The sequence below is a fragment of the Dermochelys coriacea genome, chromosome 2 (assembly GCF_009764565.3).
Source record: "Dermochelys coriacea isolate rDerCor1 chromosome 2, rDerCor1.pri.v4, whole genome shotgun sequence".
In the NCBI taxonomy this organism is placed as follows: domain Eukaryota; kingdom Metazoa; phylum Chordata; order Testudines; family Dermochelyidae; genus Dermochelys; species Dermochelys coriacea.
This window is the reverse complement of record NC_050069.1, coordinates 18231089-18239899: the sequence shown is the minus strand read 5'-3', so window position 1 is coordinate 18239899 and position 8811 is coordinate 18231089.

Genomic DNA, 8811 nt, shown 5'->3' with positions numbered 1-8811 from the left:
CCTTCTTCTTCTTCTTCTTCTTCTTCTTCTTCTTCTTCTTCTTCTTCTTCATCAAGAAAAGTACTGATGCCTCAGCAGGTGAGATGGATTTGTAAATAAATCCCTTGGTCAGGTTTTCTTTAATGTAAGACCACAGGTAGGCTAACTTGGACTCAGACATGACATAAATGGGTGAGGTTTTTCATAGGAGTGGGTGGGTGAGATTCTGTGGCCTGCACTGTGCAGGAGGTCGGACTAGATGATCAGAATGGTCCCTTCTGACCTTAGTATCTATGAATCTATGAAAAAATGTGCTCGATCAAAATTTTCACCTTGGTTGCATTTCTATGGGCAGTAATATTCTTGGTGTGGTGGAAGGAAGACATCATTCTTTTTCTCAAATATATCAGCATAAAAGCTGTACTGGGAGGGAGGAAGAGATGGAGGGGTCAGGTTTCAGGATCTGTGGGTTGTGACAAGATGGCTGATGTTAGTATGATGGGTCCTGCGCTTTTCTTGGTGGGGGGGCTAAGATGCCATCCCTTGCCCCTGTTCTTGGGGCACTGAAGGCCCCGCTAGTGGCCGAGGAAGGTGGTAGAGGAGGGAAGCGGGGAGTGGTCTGGGTTTGCTCCTCACTCTGAGCCCCAGTCCCTCTCAAGCCCTGTGGGTTCTTAACCTCTTCTCCCTTGGGTGGGATACCTTCAGTCCTTAGACACTGGGGTAGGGTCTTCCTGGTTTTTCTGATTCTTCAAAACACACCTCCAAGCTCTGCTCTGCTCCTCCCTGACTGTCTGAAGCAGGGAGTTTTATTAGGTTCCTGACAGGGCCTTAGTTGACTAGAGGTGCGCCAATTAACCTGTAGCCACCTCCCTAGACTACAGGGAACCATGCCTTAATTAGCCTAGGGATTACATATTTCCCCTCTCCCACTCTTCCACTGCTCCCTGGCCCTCCCATATCACAGGGTGAGCCACCCAAAATGAGTACCCTCATTTGTGGTCTCCAGGAAATAATTGCATACTCCCTGGCCACCAGGGTCTGGCAGTGATGCTGGCAAAACTCTAAGAGGAAGCTGACCTTCAGTTCTGGCCACTGGATGTGTAGGTTATGGTGGACCAACCTGGAGATACTCAGAATCAAAGGAAAGTGAATTGCAGCATCTCCCAGTGTCCTTAGATGGTATCCTCCAAGGGCAGGGTTTCCATGGCCACTGATCTAGAGGACAAGAGGGATACGTCAATTGTCTCTACCAAGTTTGAGGCAGATTTCAACTGTAGGGGAATCTTCAGGCTTTGGGCTATGAGCACAGCAATAAAGTTATTTGCAGTGCCTGAGTCAAAGACTGCAGGAGACTTTGTTGGGGATGCCCAGTACGTGTAACTCATCTAGAACTTGTAGGTGTAGTATTGCTTGCCAGGATCCAGCATGTGTTCCAATCAGGACCATGGTTCAGGACAGGGGGTACACTTTGTTGGTGCACCCAGGCTAGCCCACCGTACTGGGCCTGATCCAGCTCATTTCCCAGTTGTCTTTGGGCTGAGCTTCACATGGGGAAGCTGGAGATGGCATGGCTTGGCTCCCCAAAATAAAAACACAGGTTGAGAGATCAAAGTCGTTCCTTTTCCTCAGGGGTGAGTTGATGGCGGAGGAAGAGGGAGTGGCAGGTCTACCTGCGTTGGCTCAATCTGCGGGGCTGGGCTTGATAAATAGTGGAATGTTTGTTTCATTCCACTTCTCTCCTCTGGGTGTTCCTGCATCGATTATCAATCCAGATAGTGACATCAATAAAAGCATCTATTTCTGCCGGGGTCTCTGTCTGAGTTAGCTCATCCTTGATTTCTTGTTGCAGACCCCACTGGAACAGATATAGTGGGGCTGTCTCTTTTCAGGCCTTATCTGATATGAGCCAGAGGAATTGCCCTGCATAAGAGGTAGCTGTATCTTGCCCCAATCGGAGCTTATGCAGGGCGGCTTCTGCAGAGCAGCACAATTAGGATCATTGAAGATGGTTGATATCATTCACTGGAAGACCCCCCCAGTTAGACAACACTGGACTGTCAGTCTTGAGTAATTGGGAGGCCCAGTCCAATGCTTCTCCAGCCAGGAACCTGACTACCAGGCCTATCTTGGCTGCCTCAAGGGAGTATGCCTGCAGGTGAAGCAGGAACAGGAGACGGCACTGACTCATGAAGCCTCAAAAATCTCTGGCGATCCCTGTCACAGATTAGGGATTTCACTTTCTCTGTGGGTAACTAGCCAATAGTTGTGTGCAGCGCAAGTTTGCAGTGATGGGTTCTGGTTCCCACCACAGCACCAGCCTGGATAAATAGACTGGAACAAACTGGGAAGAACCGGCCCTGGCAAAGGATTGGGCAGGATGGATGATCTAAGAACATTTTCCATCACTAACATCTGTTATTTTAATACCTTTAACAGGTCTATTTGAGTTATTTGGTTGTAGGAACTCTTCTGACTGCTGCAATCAAGCTAACATCTGCATGTTTCCTTTATTTCCTCTGTGCTTCTGTGTTTCCAATTGCCAAAGAAGAAATTAATAACATGATACACAAACCACGTGTATCCTGTGACAGACATGAAATATGGACAAACAGCTTCTTTCTGGCATGCATTATGCTATATTCTAACTCTCTTGTCTATCAGACAATAGAATCGGAGAAGCCAGTGAAAGAAAAGACAAAAAAAATTCTCACCTCGTCCATCACCTGCCAATGGAGGATTGTTCTTATGTCCTCTGTCCTGTTGACTTTTCAAGGACTCATGTGGTGGGTTATCTACCAATTCCCTTGAGAAAGTCTCCCACTGGCTAATAGTCACTGTTAGAAAGTTTCCTGACAGTAAGCCTATTTTTTTTTGCTCAGTTTCATCCCATTTCTTCTGATTCTACCTCATCATCAAGGAATTCCTCTTCCTACTTTCACTACCCTAAATACTAGCAGATGCTTATCAAGTCCTCCCACAATGTTAGTCTTCGTCTGACCTAGTGGTACAATATAATGAGTCAATCCCACCAGCCTTTTAATCATTTTGTTGCTCTTCCCTGAATTCCCTCCAGCAGGCTGACGTCTTTCCATGCTACAAACCTTGCTCACTCTTCAAAACCTTAAAACTGAGTTGAAAAGCAAACTCCCTGAAGAAGAGAGGATGCTATAGTAAAGGCATTATTTTATTCCAATTCTTCTCAAAGAGCTTCTTCCAATTAAGAAATGTGTCTAGTCTTTCATTAATCTCCTTGATACACAGCAGTTGGAAGGGGGTTAGAACAACAACAGGCTGTGTATACATATTTAAAACTCATATGTCTCCATATCAGAAACCTCTGACAGTTTCTTGGGACAACTATTTCTCTGTTCCCCTAACATAATTGCAAAAGATGAAACAGAAAAAAAATCTAAGCATATTTGATTCAAGCTACTAACATAATTTTGAAACCTAGCTTATGTCTCAGAAGCACTGGCAGCATTTTGGAGGAGAAATGTTAACAATTTTAAGAAATATTTTAATAAAGAAAACACAGACCATCTTACCCCACACTTGAGTTTTCTCCTAATGCAGGGGCATCTGCTTCATTTGGTCTGTTTATTCCAATTAGTCACTCAAAAATCAAACTCGATGCATTTTATTTTGTTACTAGTGTGATTTGCACAGCCACCTTGTGATTCCTTTCTTCGTGATGATGCCCAAGAGATAGAATTCCATTTATAATATCTGTCAGTGGCTCACTTGCATGTAGGATACATCCTCCCTTTCTGAAGATTGCAGCAGCCATCCCACTGACTAAGACATGACTATTGTTCTTTGGTGATCTTTCAGGATTTCTGCCATGCGTCAAAGACACTATGACATTGTTTTTCTGCACAAGCTATGTTGTTTTCTCCATGGTGATCTGACAAATGTAGAGCAAAGCAAGGTTCTCCCTTCTCCTTGGACAGTGTCTCTCAACATTTTGAAAACTTCAGAAAAATAAAATTAATAATGGCCCCTGCAACCTATACCAAATTATATTAAAGGTCTACACATCTCAATGTATTCATCAGCTATTCCTCCAACTCCCTCCTTTGTGAAACACTGTTGTACATCTTCATAATATAATACTTCTCCTTTCTCACATGCCTTGATGAGAAGTGAAATAGTTAACAGTGTTTGCGCTGGCATCTGAGTTAGCACCTCAGGGGCCCTTGAATGGGGCAATTGACACCTCAAAGCTATGTTTCAGGTTCTCTGAAAATTCAGACAGATGTTTTAGTTTTAGAGGTTCTTTTTATAATCATAATAGCTAGAAACTTTTTTTAAAATGAAAGCTGGCTCCCACCACCTTTGTGCTCCTCCCTTGGGGCCACTTGGCTGTGCCCCACACTTTGCTGCTGCGTGATTGCGTATGCTGTGGATCTGAGAGGGGAACTTCATCTTACCATACCAATCAAACACAATGTGTTACAACTTGTCATGCATTAAATATACCTGTCGTAGACACCATAAGCTAATATTTGTGATGAATTGTGCACTCTACAACTTCTGTGATAACACTGGAATTGTGTGGGGTGGTGGGAAGTCAGAGCAGAGTTTGTCCCAATGTCTATTAAACCTTGGAAAATGACATTTTAAACTTAATTGTAGCAGTGAAGAAATGTACTGGTGTTCATGGAGCTGTTTGTTGTGGTGTCCCTAGCCTCTGTTTGCAAGAAGCTGGGAATGGGCAACAGGGGATCACAGAATCATAAAATCATAGAAGATTAGGGTTGGAAGAGACCTCAGGAGGTCATCTAGTCCAACCCCCTGCTCAGAGCAGGACCAACCCCAACTAAATTATCCTAACCAGGCCTTTGTGAAGCCAGGCCTTAAAAACCTCTAAGGGCGGAGATTCCGCCATTTCCTTAGGTAACCCATTCCAGTGCTTCACCACCCTCCTAGTGAAATAGTTTTTCCTAATATCGAACCAAGACCTCCCACACTGCAACTTGAGACCATACTTCCTTGTTCTATCATCTGCCACCACTGAGAACAGCCTAGCTACATCCTCTTTGGAACCCCCCTTCAGATAGTTGAAGGCTGCTATGAAATCCCCCCTTACTCTTCTGCAGACTAAATAAGCCCAGTTCCCTCAGCCTCTTCTCATAAACCATGTGCCCCACCTCCCAGTCATTTTTGTTGCCCTCCGCGGTACTCTCTCCAATTTGTCCACATCCTTTCTGTAATGGGGGGCCCAAAACTGGACACAATACTCCACATGTGGCCTCACCAGTGCTGAATAGAAGGGAATAATCACTTTCCTCAATCTGCTCACAGTGCTCCTACTAATGCAGCCCAATATGCCATTAGCCTTCTTGGCAACAAGGGCACACTGTTGACTCATATCCAGCTTCTCATCAACTGCAATCCCCAGGTCCTTTTCTGCAGAACTGTCGCTTAGCCAGTCAGTCTCCAGCCCGTAGCAGTGCATGGGATTCTTCCATCCTAAGTGCAGGACTCTGCATTTGTCCTTGTTGAATACCATCAGATTTCTTTTGGCCCAATCCTCCAATTTGTCTAGGTCACTCTGGACCCTATCTCTACCTTCCATTGTATCTACCTCTCCCCCCCCCAGTTTAATGTCATCCGCAAACTTGCTGAGGGAGCAATCCATCCCATCATCCAGATCATTAATGAAGATGTTGAATACTTGATGATTACCTGTTCTGTTCATTTCCTCTGGGGAACCTGGCATTGGATACTGTGCTAGATGGACCTTTGGTCTGACTCAGTATGGCCGTTCTTATGTTGTGTTGTGTACATGTTGATAACTGATTGCACTTCCTTTTCCATCATTTTTTTATTATGAAATGTTGCCGCAGCACCTCATGGGAGCTGCAGTTTGGGTGCCTCATGTCCCCATTCCTTTCTACAGTCTGTGCTCCTTCATTGGGCTACATATCCCATGTTGCACCACAGTCTCTCCTCTAAGTGATGGGAGGTGATGCATCATGACAATGACATGGCCATGATGCATCATAAGAGATGAAATGCTGCTGAGGAACTGGTTCTATAGAGGAGAATGAGAGCATGAGGCACCTAGTCTACAACAGTTATGAGGCAGTGCTGTAACAGCATTTCAGAACTGAAATATTTCCATTTTGGGCTGAAATGTTTCAGTTCTTGGACATGGCAATTTTCAGCAAAAAATCAAAAACATTCTGCAAAAAGCAGACAATCTTTTGTAAAACTTTCCCCCTTGAAACTCCAATTTTCTCTCTTAAAACAATTTCCAATGGAAATTTTTCAACCTGATAAACTTTTTGTATATATCTATACCTATATTCTAGGGGAGGGGTTTTCAAACTTCATTGTTCTGCGACCCCCTTCTGACAACAAAAATTACTACAGGACCCCAGGAGAGGGGACTGAAGACTGAGCCTGCCCAAGCCCCACCTCCCTTGGGAGGCAGGGGGGAAGTTAAAGCCCCGCCTCCCCAGGCGGGGGTACCAAAGCCAAAGCCCAAGGGCTTCAGCCCCAGGCAGGGGGCACGTAACCTGACCCCTGTCAGTCAGGGTCTTGGGCTTGGGCTTTGGCCATGGACCCCAGCAGGTCTAAGCCAGCCCCAGTGACCCCATTAAAACAGGGTCATGACCCACTTTGGGGTCCCAACTCACAGTTTGAGAACTGCTGTTCTAGGGGAATTAAAGATATGAATCAATATGAAGCTGTCTATAATATCAATTGTATGAGATAAAATATCATTTGTTAGTCACTTTTTGTGGCACAGGGGGTAGAGGGGGGAAGTGGAAGCCTCCCAACAGTAGAGATGAGCAATTTAGGGGAAGGAAAAAGAGAGAAATACTTATGGAAATCTAGGGCTTGATTTTTAAGAAGCTGCACTCCATGCACATCCTTAGAGGTTTTTAAGGCCCAGCTTGACAAAGCCATGGCTGGATGATTTAGTTGGGGATTGGTCCTGCTGTGGGCAGGGGGTTGGGCTAGATGACATTCTGAGGTCTCTTCCAACCCTAATATTCTATGTGCACAAAATGTGTGTTTTGCTAAAGTTGCTGGGGAGGGGCATGGAAAACTATTTTCACTGTCGCAGGTTTCAGCCTTGCATATTCAACAAGTCATAGGAGCAACTTAATCGAGGTTCCTGATCACCAGTTTTTATGGGCTTTTCATTTAGGTCCTGCAGAGTAATACATATTTCCAGAAAGAATATATCTAGAAGAATCACAGCTTTTCACTACAGACTACCAGAAACAGAGGAGTTGTATCAGAACAGATCCATGGCCTGATATACCTGCCTCTGTCATAAATTAGATCCTTCAGAGCAAGGTACCAACCCTTCATAATGGCCCTTGGCAATTCTGCAAAACTGTGGTATGGGGAGATGAATGCCTCCGATCCTGATCGGGGCTCATGATCAGTATATGCCCTAAAGGATGAAGACTGGGAATTGTTAGAAGTTTTTCATCTGAAATTATTTGTTTTGTTTTTTCTTTATTTCAATAACTTTTAATCTGATCTATTTCTGGTAATTCCAGTGTTATGCTTTTCTTATCTGCATAGTCATGTGCAGTGTAGCTCATTGAGTCGTTTTTCTAATCTGAACTCCAGTACAATTGTCTAGGGTTTACGGAAGTCAGCTCTTCCTGTTTCATGATCACCCCAAGGTTCCTATTCTTAATCTGAATGATGGTAGAGTGAAAAGCTGTCAAATTCCTATACTCTTTACACCCACCTACACTCCATGCCAGGAGGCTTCATCAGCACAATTTGACCCAGAGGGTTGCCTGGCTTCTGCTATGTAGGTGCAAAGTTGATAGAATTCCCTCACTGTATGTGTTTTACAACAGTTTGGTAGTTGAAAATATGCCCTATACTGGCAAGCTGAAAGAACATGAAGCTTTTCCACATGAGAAAGTTGCACCCATTTATCTTGAGTCAGCTTTTAATCTGATACAGTTAAAAGGCTTCCTGGATACTCTGCCGTTTAGTTAAATCTGAACCTAATTCACTTTGCTCTGATCTGCACTAGAAACGTATGTTGGTATAATGCTGTCACTCAGGGGTGTGGAAAATCCACATTCTTGAGCAACATAGTTAAAATGAACTAATCCATGCTGTAGACAGCTCTATGTCAATGGGAGGGCTTCTCCCATTGACATAACTACTACCTCTCAAGGAGAAGCTCTTCATTGGCGTAGGTAGCATCTACACTAAGCACTACAGTGGTGCAGTGGGAAATTGACCTACATAGCTATTCCGGAATAACTATTCTGCTATAATTTAGCTATTCTGAAATAACTCCCCAATGTGGAAACTCTCTTCCAGAATAAAAGTGATTTCACAAAGTCAGGTATAAAGTCACTTTTGTTTCAGAATAGATTCTGCACAGGGACAGTGTGGAGAACAAGGGAGATATCTGTATCGTTTTTATGAATATCATATGTATCTCAATTTACCTTCTTGATATTAGTCTGTCTGGTTATATAGAGTTAAATACCAGGGGGCTGTTAGAAAGAACCAGCAGGAAACAAAACAATAACAGAGACATGATATATTTAGGGAAAATAACCAGGGTTCTTAAAAGAATAGTGGGTGGGCTATTAAACGTTTTCCAATGTGCCTGGCTCCAGGTTAACAGACTTATTTTTCCAAGGCTAGGTCCTAAGATATAAATCATTGAAAATCCCTGCCTAGCGAGGAAGAGCGGGTCCAGTGGACACGCGCTGCTTGGGAGAGATGTTGTGGGAGAGAGACTCAGGCATAGAGAAGGGTAAAATGTCTGTCCCAGGCCAAAAGTGAGTGTGTCTGGGTTAAACAGAAACTTCCTAAACTTGCAAGGAAAGG